This window comes from Nerophis lumbriciformis, linkage group LG16 (assembly GCF_033978685.3).
Source record: "Nerophis lumbriciformis linkage group LG16, RoL_Nlum_v2.1, whole genome shotgun sequence".
Classification (NCBI taxonomy): Eukaryota; Metazoa; Chordata; class Actinopteri; order Syngnathiformes; family Syngnathidae; genus Nerophis; species Nerophis lumbriciformis.
The window spans coordinates 36,443,193-36,454,270 of record NC_084563.2 but is presented as its reverse complement, the minus strand read 5'-3'; positions in this window follow the sequence as shown (position 1 = coordinate 36,454,270).

The window sequence follows — 11,078 nt, the reverse complement described above, 5'->3', positions numbered from 1 at the left end:
CTTCAGCTGTAGAACAGAACGGCCGACTTTGACTGTTTTTCGCTGGCTTTGGATGAGAGCTGCGATGTATGTAACACCGCCCAGCTGCTCATCTTTTTACGTTGGATAACTGCAGACTTTCAAATCACGGAGGAGCTGGCAGCCATGCAGTCAATTAAAGAGACAACCACAGGTAATGACTTGTTCACATAGGTAAATGCGTGTTTGGAAATGTTAGGACTGAAATGGGACAAGCTGGCAGGTGTGACAACAGATGGTTGTCCAAATCTGACGGGGAAAAATGTTGGACTTTTAAAGATGATGCAGGATAAAGTGACAGAAATTGACATGGAAATGTTGTGTAAGACAGTGTTAAAAATAAAACCATCAAAAGCAATCTGCTTTTGTATAAAGTTAAGTTAGGTTAAATGAAATTATTATTATTATTATTATTTATCTTACGGTATATCAAAAATAATTTGAGCAAAATGTAATTGAAATATTGTCGGTGTGGCCCTCCAGCAGTGCTCAGGTTGCTCATGCGGCCCCCGGTAAAAATTAATTGCCCACCCCTGATTTACAAGATAAAAGGTTCTTTAACCCTGCTGTTTGAGTATCCATCCATACATTTTCTACCGCTTGTCCCTTTTGGGGTCGCGGGGGGTCGCTGGAGCCTATCTCAGCTGCATTCGGGCGGTAGGCGGGGTACACCCTGGACAAGTCGCCACCTCATCGCAGAGCCAACACAGATAGACAGACAACATTCACACTCACATTCACACACTAGGGCCAATTTAGTGTTGCCAATCAACCTATCCCCAGGTGCATGTCTTTGGAGGTGGGAGGAAGCCGAAGTACCCGGAGGGAATCCACACAGAAAGATCCCGAGGCCGGGATTGAACTCAGGACTACTCAGGACCTTCGTATTGTGAGGCAGATGCACTAACCCCTGTCCACCGTGCTGCCCTCTGTTTGAGTATTTGATTTGCAATATGTCAGAATACGAATATTGATGTTAGCATGTATTTCTTTAAAATCAATTTACATTTCATATTGTAAATAACCATATTACGGCTTTTGGCTTGACTGATTATAATATTGATTATAATAAACTGGTGTCTAACTCATTAAAATATGTAATTCAAATCCTTATCGTTCAAGAAGTTACTGGTTATGTCACAGGAAATATTATTCGATATTTGACAGCACATGCTTAAAACTTGATTCGGCAGCTCCGGTTTCTCTGACTGACTGGAGTTGTCCTCTCTAGTAGACATGCCCAAGACTGGATAAGACTCAAGCCTAGATAAAACAGCTCCAGTTTCACTGACTGACTGGAGCTGTCCTATCTAGTAGACATGCCCAAGACTAGATAGGACTCAAGTCTCGATTAAACAGCTCCAGTTTCACTGACTGACTGGAGCTGTCCTATCTAGTAGACATGCCCAGACATGTTCAAGACTAGATATGTAATGATCCACGGCCGGATCATGTTTTGTTTAGTTATGTTCTGTTAGTTTTGGACTCTCTTAGTTTCTCTTTTGTGCACCTCTGGATTTGTTTTGGTTTCTATGGGGATTAATTAGGTTCACCTACCTCTGGTTAGTGGTCGGCACTCTCACCTGCAGTCGACCACTAATCAGAGAGCTATTTATTCACCTTTCTCGCCACGCTCAGTCTGGCTTCGTTGTTTGCTGTATGCAACAGTCACGTTGGTATTCCTGTTTTCTGGCTAATGATTCCTGTGCTAAGTTTTGGTTCTTTAGCTTCTCGTGCGAACGGCACGCTTTCGTTTTGTTTGGTTCCTGTCTTTTTGTAATGTGTAGGATTTATGACAATAAATCATATTCCTACCTTTACGCTTTCGTCCGGAGTTGTCCGTCTGCAATCTGGGAGGAACGACCCCGCAGTAAGTTGCGACCCGCACGTGACAAGATATGACTTAAGACTAGATAGAAGAGCTGTAGTTTCTCCAATTGACTAAAGATGTCCTGTGTTATGGACATGCTCAAGACTTAATATGTGTCAAGACTAGATAGAACAGCTCCAAAGCCTATGAATGACGAGAGAAGTCCTATCTTATACACATGCTCAAGACTAGATATGACTCGAGCCTAGATAAAACAGCTCCAGATTCACTGACTGTCTGGAGCTGTTCTATTGAGTAGACATGCCCAAGACTATATGGACTCAAGCCTAAATAAAACAGCTCCAGTTTCACTGACTGACTGGAGGTCCTATCTGCTAGACATGCCCAAGACTAGATATGACTTAAGACTAGATAGACAAGCTCTAGTGTCTTCAAATGACTATAGATGTCCTATGTTATAGACATGCTCAAGACTAGATAGAATAGCTCCAAAGCCTATGAATGCTACATAAGTCCTATCTTATAGACATGCTCAAGACCAGATATGACGCAAGACAAGATAGAACAGCTTCAGTTTTTTGTGCAGGATCTTGTAGACATGCTCAAGACTAGATATGACTAAAGACTAGATAGGACAACTCCAGTTTATTTGACTGATTAGAGATGTACTATCTCGTAGACATGCTCAGGACTCGACAGGACTCAAGTCTAGATAGAATGACAATGGTTTCTCTGACTGACTAGAGCTATCCTATCTATTAAATAGGACCGCTTTTGTTTATCTGACTGTGTACATTGTCCTCTATGGTCTAGTCCTTAATTATTTTTTTAACCTAATCTTAATCTTGCTTACGTATATTACAAATATTTGGGACTTTTCTGCACATTTTTGTGGGTACTCTATTTTATCTGACTGAATAGAGCTGTATTATTTAGTAGACATGCTCAAGACTAGATAGGACTCAATACTAGATAAGACACTGCTCGTCAGTCAGACAAACTGGATGTTTAGTCTTGAGCATGAACTGATGAAAGCTGCTTGAATTAGTAGCAAAACGTTTTTGAAAACCACATGAGCAATTCAGATCCATTCGATGCTCTGAGTTTTCAAGTGTTGATTAATTTTATGCAACTTTTGGGTTATCCAATTTTTCCAGGTTACAGTGTAGATACTAAAAATGTTTTTGAAGACTTTCTTGCCTCTTTTCATTTGGACGAGCAGTTTGAACTGTGCTTCGTAGTCACGTGCACTTGGATGATGAGTCATGAGTATAAACCCTACTGAACAGGAACCGTCCATGACAGTCCAATTGGTGTTTTTCATCACTTCCCCTTTTTCTGATACACTTCCCTTTCTGGTTATAGTCATGTGACTTCCAGCCTGTGAGGAAGTTCATCTCTGACAGGTAAGGAAGTGTACAATGTGGCCTTTCAGGAGATGACAAAAATGAAATAAAAAAATACAAAGATATTATGAATATGAATATAATTATAATAATGACAAACAAAATACAATTTGAATCAAAAAACTAATCACATTAACTGGGATTTGACACCTGGGTCCCTTTTGTTCAGAGTGAAATGATTATAACCCATTGAGCTAATTTAGTATTTTCATTATTTGGGGATGTTTATAGGATCCGTCATAATCTGTTAAACCAGATTATGCGGTATTTTGAGTTGGCGTTTTAGTAAAAACTGTATTTAATATAATATAATATATATAACATAACAAGGGGGTATTGAATCGACAATTTTAATGACTCGTTTTAAATGACTGATTCTGGCAGTTCAGCCATTTCATTGCTTTTAGACCTGACTGCGGCTTTTGACACTGTTGACCACACACTTCTTTGATCTCGTTTGGAAGACCATGTGGGTGTCAGGGGGACTGCTCTGCAGTGGTTCAGGTTTTACCTGCCATGCAGAAGTTTCTGTGTAAGATTGGGGGACTCAACTTCATCCATCATCCATCCCTAGATTGTGGAGTCTCCCAAGGATACATTTTTGGGCCCATCCTGTTTGCACTTTATATCATTCCCCTTGGTGCAATATTCAGAAAGCATGGCATCTTTTATCATTTTATGCAGATTACTGCCAAATATATTTGCCAATTTCTAAAAATAATCGCATCCCCCTGGCACCCCTACTTGAGTGCTTAAATGACGTCAGGGCCTGGTTGGTGCAGAACTTTTTAAAGCTAAACGAGGAAAAAACTGAAGTTCTGCTGCTGGGCAACAGTGATCCTCTGCTGGGCTTGGACTTTCTTAAGAACTCTGTATGTCCCACAGCCACCAGCCTTGGAGTCATTATAGACCATGGTTTTACATTTGACAAGCAATTGACCTGCTCAGTGGCCTTGTGGTTAGAGTGTCCGTCCTGAGACTGGAAGGTTGTGAGTTCAAACCCCGAGTCATACCAAAGACTATAAAAAAGGGACCCACTGCCTCCCTGCTTGGCACTCAGCATCAAGGTTTGGAATCGGCGGTTAAATCACCAAATGATTCCCGAGCGTGGCCACTGCTGCTGCTCACTGCTGCTGCTAACTGCTTCCGTCATCTCCCAGGGTGTGAACACGGGGATGGGTCAAACGCAGAGGATAATTTTACCACACCTAGTGTGTGTATGACTATCGTTGGGACTTTAACTTTAAATCAACGCTGTAATTAATTTAAGTTTTTATCACCTTCGGCTTTTATCAAAGATTAAATCAAGTTTTTATCTTTTAAACAATTTGAACACGCTTTTATCTCATCACGTCTGGACTACTGTAATACACTTTCAGTGTTGGGTTAGTTACTGAAAAACAGTAACTAGTTATAGTTACTAGTTACTTCATTTCAAAAGTAACTCAGTTACTTACACCAAAAAGTAATGCGTTACTGTGAAAAGTAACTATTTAGTTACTTCTTTTTTTCTTCTTTTTTTTTTAAAGCTCCAATTAATGCCCTTTTAGCCTTTATTTCAGTACTGTTATTGCACTGGAGAATAATACAATCTGTTGATCAACTTGACATACATTTGTATCACTGAACTCTGCTAAGCAATGTGGTCGACATACAACACACAAAGACAAAGATATGTTACAAAGGCCAATTTGTTTCTGGCCAGAACAAATTGACAAAACTATTTTAAATAGCTGCAACATAACATACATAAGTAACAAACAGCATAATAACAGCATAGCTGTAAAGCAAGAAAGGCACACACTACATACACAAAGCCTAACCAGGCATTTTTTCCTCAAGAAATTCTGACACAAAATCATGTCTGAAGCCCAGAACACTCTACACATTTCCCCAGTTTTAGTTTAGAGATAAGGAAAGATTGGCCTGGCCCACTAGCATCCCTCTTTATGATTGACAGACTGTGTGTACCTTCAGTTCTGAAAGATGAGCAGAGGCAGAGTTAATCCTTACGTGGTGAAGTGTCATTGGAGTCTCTGTCTCTCTTTGCTAGCTTCGTCGAAGCATGTTGCTATGTAGCTTGTTTCAGCAGATTTCTATTGCTGTTTTGGGCAGTAGATGGGATCTTTGATCCAAAGCACAATTTACATTTAACTAAATTGTTATTTTCTTTGTGCTCGACAAAAGAAAAGTAGTGAAAATATCTCCATGTTAGCAAACTCGACTTCTGGCTCCGCCATGATCAGACACACCCCCCTCCCCCTCTCCTCCCTCCACACACTCACACTCACACTCACACACAGAGCGCGTGTCTCTCTCTCTTCTCCGGCTTGTGACACAAGAAGAATCAGAACGACACAGCAGCCCTCCGATAAAACACACTTTATACTACAAAAAAAGTAACGTAAAATAACGCAGTAACGCATCATGTAGTAACGGTAACTGAATTACTGAATATAAAAAAATAACGCGTTAGATTACTAGTTACCGCCGAATCTAACGGCGTTACAGTAACGCGTTACTTTGTAACGCGTTAGTCCCAACACTGTACACTTTACACTGGAATAAGTCAAAATGCACTGTCATACTTACAGTTAGTCCAGAACTTTGCAGCAGGACTTTTAACGAGAACCAAAAAAAGAGAGCACATCACCCTGATTCTCGCTTCTCTGCATTGGCATCCTGTTTGTTTTAGAATTGATTTTAAAATTGTACTGTTTGTTTTTAAAGCTTTGAATGAACTGGCCCCAAAGTACAACACAGACCTCATCCAAATTTATGTTCCAACTTGTGGGGCCTAAAACGAGGCTTAAAACAGGGCCATCTCTGTTGTTGGCCCTAAACTTTGTAATGTTCTGTCCCCTCATGTCAGAATGGCCCCCACTGTTGAATGTTTTAAGTCTCGTCTTAAAACCCATTTTTATTCTATGAGCCTTGTGGTCTTCTGTGTCTTTTATTGTTTTATTCTATTATATTGATTTGTTTGTGTTGTTTTATTCTATTTTATTGATGTCTTTAATCATTTTATTTTATTATTTGTTTGTTTATTGTTTACTTGTTTCATTTTAAATGCTCGTAATTTGATTACTTTAATTGTTTCTTTTTTATGTGCAGCACTCTGGAGACAGTTTTGTTGTCAATAGTGCTTTATAAATAAAGGGGATTGGATTGGATTGGAACGATGTCTTCATTATCAAAATAACACAACAACAACGGCAAGCTAAACTGTGAACGAGTGCACACACACACACACAAAAGTATTTTTGGTGCTCTCAAAAACGTTACCAACCAGGTTGCTACAATAACTTCAACAAATTAAATAAAATGTAAAATCATTCTTAGCTTTCTGTCCGTGAACGGCAGACGACGTGCCGTCATGAGGCAGGGAAGGTAGGGAGGGCTTGCAGAGAGTGGAGAGTTTATGGCAAAGGTAGTGAAGTGTATTTCTGGTCTTGTCACCCCCTCCCGGGCAGGAGGGCTACACGGCAATGTGGCTGGATCAAAAGAGACGTTTGCTGAACAAAAAGTCGCTTTATTACAAGCGAGGGTCATTAAACAGGTCTTCAGTACCTGGAGGAATTCCGGTCAAAAAATGCTCCTAAATGGAGAAGCCAAACCATCAGTTTATATATTCCTCCTTCCTGTCTCTGGGTGTGTGTGCTAAGTCAGGAGAGCGCATCCTGGCCATAAAAGGAGATGTTTGTGTGTAAGTGTCTGGAAAACAATTGCTTTAAATCATAACTCGAAAGTTGGCGTTGAGCTCGACAGGTAGTCTTTTCTCAAGGATATGGTTATCACTTTTGCATTCCAAAGTCCCAATTAGAGCCTCTTTTCCTACGAGAAGTGATCCAATGCACCTGCGAATATCAAACTAAGGGGCCTTATCTATTTATGTGCTCAAACGGAAATACCACTATTTAATTACATTTGGTGGTTTGCTTTCGCAGCACGGTGGAAGAGGGGTTAGTGCGTCTGCCTCACAATACGAAGGTCCTGAGCAGTCGTGAGTTCAATACCGATCTTTCTGTGTGGAGTTTGCATGTTCTCCCCGTGACTGCGTGGGTTCCCTCTGGGTACTCCGGCTTCCTCCCACCTCCAAAGACATGCACCTGGGGATAGGTTGATTGGCAACACTAAAAAAAATTGGCCCTAGTGTGTGAATGTGAGTGTGAATGTTGTCTGTCTATCTGTGTTGGCCCTGCGATGAGGTGGCGACTTGTCCAGGTTGTACCTTCCGCCCGATTGTAGCTGAGATAGGCTCCAGTGCCCCACGCGACCCCGAAGGGCATAAGCGGTAGAAAATGGATGGATGGTTTGCTTTCGCCAAGGTGAATATAAACATTCACCATATGTAGAACATAATATGAGTTAATTATATCACTTCAGTAGCGAGGGTTCTTGGTTTTGGCCAAGTGGATAAAAATACCTTGATATTCTAAAATAAAAATCCCAATGCCCCACTGGGACCCAACATCATTTAAAATCATATTAAAATCATGATCCGTTACCCGGGTCTTGGCATGATTTTTGTTTGGTAGTTTCCTGTGTTTTAGTCTGTTTCCGGGGTGCACCCTCTTTCCTTTTGTTTACTGTTGGTTTCCATGGGCACTAATTCTCCTCACCTGTCTTAGTTTAGCAATTATTGTTCCTACCAGGTGTTTTGGTTGATCACTACCCTTTATAGGTTTCTGTCACCCTGCACGAGTGACTGGGTCAATGTTTGCTATAAGCAACAATTATTTTTCACATCGCTCTAGTGTTTTTTCTGCACACTAGTATTCCGAGCTGTTTACCCTAGGTGACATTTTGGCTTTTTTTTTGTTTTGTTTTTTTCATTTTATTTTTATTGACATCCAGCATCAGACATTCCTATCCATTACATCATATTCACATAAATCATAAATCTATTGTCTGCCCTAAATGTCAAGATATTTTTGTTTATATCCCACCCATACCCCCCCAAAAAAGAAAGAAACAACAAAAAAAAACAAAGTAATATCTACAAATACATCAACTAAATAAACAAAGAAAAAAAGAAAAAACAATAATAATACATTAATAATAATAGTAATCAGAAATAAAGAAATATAAACAGATATATATATATATATATATATATATATATATATATATATATATATATATATATATATATATATATATATATATATATATATATATACCCACACATACATATATATATAAATATATACATACATATATATACATACATACATATACACATATAGGGAGTAATCCCTTTTTTATTTTTTTATTTTATTTTTTGCAATACAATCACTAATTCGAAAAATTAAAGTCAGGTTTATGGGGCGTGACATAGTTGACCCAATTCTCCCAGTATGAAGCAGACTTCTCCAATTTACAATTAACAAAGGCGGTTATCGTCTCCATTTTATATATGTCCATTGTTGTTTCCATCCATTGCTTCAAAGTTGGGCTCTCCTGGGATATCTCCTAGTAATGGTCTTTTTACAAGCCACCAGTAGGATATTCATTAAGTGTTTATCTTTCTTCAGCCAGTCCTGAGGTACATGTCCAAAAAACAAAGTTTTAATTTCGAGGGGTATTTCACGTTTGAAAATATCCTGTAGAGCTTGGTGTATCTCTTTCCAATAGTCATTTATGGTGGAGCAGTTCCAGAAAACATGGTAGTGGTTTGCATTTGAATTCCCACAATTTCTCCAGCAGGCATTGGAGTTGTTATCATAGTGAGACTTCTGAGAAGGTGTAATAAAAAATCTGATCAAATTTTTCCAGCCAAACTTCCTCCACTTGGGTGAGCTGGTACAAGTCCATTGATATTTCCACATTATTGTCCATTCTTCCTAAGATATAGTTATCCCTCCTTCCTTCTCCCATTTTGTTTTAATATATGAAGTTGAATATGATTTCATATTCAACAGACCCTTATACAGGCATGAAACAGTTATATCAATAACTTCTGAATTGTAGGCTTTTGTAAACAGTTCAATCAAACATATACTCGTCTTTGTGACGCTTTTCACCTTCATATTAACAAAATGCCGCAACTTTAAATATCGATAGAAGTCTTGGTTTTCTAATATAACTTTTAATAGTTTCAAAACTAAGCATTTTTTTTAATCTTTCATTACACTACATAAAGCTGTTATACCCTTAGATATCCAGTGCTTAAATCTTGAGTCTAATTTATTAGGTGTAAACTCTGTATCATAGGCACACCATTTAAGAACTGCAATATCATTCTTGAGTTTGTATTCCTTTATAATCATTTTCCACACTTTAAGGGTCCATTTCACCCATGGGTTATCAATGTTATTTATGTGAGTTTGTAAATTGCTATCCGCCAGGATTGCTTGTATCGGGATGGAGGGCATTTCTTCTTCAATACTTTTCCATTGAGCAATGTATGACGGGTTGCACCAGCATATCACTGCTCTCATCTGGGCTGCAAAATAGTAATATCAGACGCAAGGTAAACCCTATCCTCACTTTTGTTTGACCAATTGTAAAGTTTTGAGACGAACTCTTGGCCTTTTACTTTGCCATATATACCCTGATAGCATTTTGTCCCATTCATTGAATTGGTTTTGGATACTCTTTATTGGCAGGGTTTGAAATAGGTACAGCACTCTTGGCAATACATTAATTTTAATGGAATCAATTCTAGAACTAAGGCTAAAAAAAGGAATTAAGTTCCATCTTGCTATGTCATCTTTTATTTTATTATGTATGGGTAGATAATTGTATTCTGATAATTTTGTTAGATCTTTTGACAAATTAATGCCCAGGTATTTAAAAATATACTGTTTGCCATATCAGAGGGTAACTACTTCTGATTTCCCCTGGTGGGTTATAATTATATGAGAGTAGATGGGTTTTACCTATATTGATTTTATATCCTGATAGTTGACCATACAGTTCAAATGATTGCATTAATTTAGGGAGCGAGTATGTTGGGTGTCCGAGGTAAACCAAAATGTCATCCGCATAGCAGGCCAATTTATACTCTCTTCCTTTAATCATGATTCCCTTAATATCTTCATTTTGTCTGATAAACTGAGCTAATGGCTCCAGATATAATGCAAAGAGTAATGGTGACCATGCACATCCCTGTCTAGAGCCCCTTTCTAGGGTAAAACTATTTGATAAGTATCCATTGACTTTAATCCTAGCAGTAGGATTGTTGTATAGTGCCTGTATAGTTTTAATAATTGTATCCTGAAAGCCGAATTTATATAAAACTCTGTAAAGAAAATTTCAATTGACCGAATCAAAGGCCTTTTCAGCATCCACACTGATAACAATTGCTTCGATGTTTTTTCTTTGTATATGTCACACCTGGGTGAAGTCTTGTCTGGGTTTCATCTGGTTTCATGTTGTCTTGTCATTTCCTGTTTTATTTTGAAAGGTTAACTCTCCCTCTCGTTTCAGGTCACTTGCTCTTCCTCCCGTTTCACTGGTCTGATGTCTCTCCTGATTGCCTGATTGTGCCCACCTGTGTCACCCTCCCTCATGTGTATAAATGTCTCGTCCTCCTCGTCTTGTGCCAGAGTATATCGTCTCGTCACGTACCTCCAGCCTTGGGTTAGGGTCCACAGTCTCGAACCAAGTTGCTAAGTATTGCCTTGCCTTATTTATTGATTTCTTTGTTTCCTCTGAGAAAGAGTGACTTTCGTTTGCTAAAGTTTTTGGTCAAGTTTTTTGTGTGTTATTTTATAGTGCCTTGCCTTCCTTTTTTCCTCCTCTTGGAGCGCTTTAGTTTGGAGTTATCTCAGCTCTTTATAGTGTACTTTCTGTTTATAATTCATGTCTCCTCTGCA